This window comes from Arachis hypogaea, chromosome 20 (assembly GCF_003086295.3).
Source record: "Arachis hypogaea cultivar Tifrunner chromosome 20, arahy.Tifrunner.gnm2.J5K5, whole genome shotgun sequence".
In the NCBI taxonomy this organism is placed as follows: domain Eukaryota; kingdom Viridiplantae; phylum Streptophyta; class Magnoliopsida; order Fabales; family Fabaceae; genus Arachis; species Arachis hypogaea.
The window spans coordinates 92,583,544-92,584,580 of record NC_092055.1 but is presented as its reverse complement, the minus strand read 5'-3'; the positions used below and the strand labels follow the sequence as shown (position 1 = coordinate 92,584,580).

At 44.5% G+C, this 1,037-nt stretch overlaps 1 non-coding gene across 1 annotated transcript; it reads left to right on the top strand.

The window, feature by feature from the left end:
• The first annotated feature begins 518 nt into the window (after positions 1 to 518).
• On the top strand, positions 519 to 622 carry LOC112788410 (small nucleolar RNA R71). Its single transcript, XR_003195775.1, has one exon. It is a non-coding gene; the product is annotated as a small nucleolar RNA R71 (small nucleolar RNA).
• Positions 623 to 1,037: the final 415 nt, after the last annotated feature.

Below are 1,037 nucleotides of genomic sequence, written 5' to 3'. Positions count from 1 at the left end.
TGGAGTTTTGGTATGTGGAATTGTTATGTTGGTTGTGGTTGTAAGGTTTGTGGTTTTGTGGTGGGGTTTGTTGGTTTCCCCACCCAAAGTTTGGGTGGTTTCTCCAGCCTGGGTTGTAAGTGTTGGAATGTGGATCATATGATTGCCTTTGTTGGTTTCCCACATAGTTAGCCTCATCCCAATCACCTCCTTCAATGCCTACTTCCTCTTGATCTTGTGTGTGTATTGCAGCCACTTGCTTTGTTTCTAATTGCCTGGTAAGCTCTGCTAGTTGCTTGGCAAACACCTTGTTTTGGGCTAGAATTGTATCAACATGGTTCAGCTCCATGACTCCCTTAGTGTTGTGTCTTTCTGATGCATAGTAGTACTCATTCTCAGCCACTGTCTCGATCACTTCAATGGCTTCTTCCACAGTCTTTTTCCTGTTCAATGAACCTCCTGATGAATGGTCTACAGCCTTCCTTGATTCATAAGAGAGCCCATCATAGAAGATGTGCAGTTGCACCCAATCATGGAACATGTTTGGTGGGCATTTCCTTGTCAAGTCCTTGAATCTCTCCCATGCCTCGTAGAGAGTTTCACCATCTTGTTGTCTAAAAGTCTGAACCTCAGATCGAAGCCTATTGACCTTTTGTGGAGGGTAGAAACGTGCCAGAAACTTGCTTTCCACCTCATCCCATGTTGTTAGACTCCCCCTTGGGAATGATTCCAGCCACTTAGCTGCTTTGTCCCTAAGTGAAAATGGGAACAAAAGCAGTTTATAGGCATCTTCCTGGACTCCATTGGACTTCACAGTGTCACAAATTCTCAGGAATTTTGTGAGATGTTGGTTTGGGTCTTCATTAGCACTTCCTCCAAAGGAACAATGATTTTCCACAAGTGATATTAGCTGTGGCTTGAGCTCAAAATTGTTGGCCTGAATGGGTGGTTTCTGGATGCTACTACCACAATTCCCAGAGGTTGGGTTTATGTATGAACTAAGAACCCTCCTCTCAGGGATGGCATCGTTTCCATCAGCTCTCTCATGGTTGTGAACT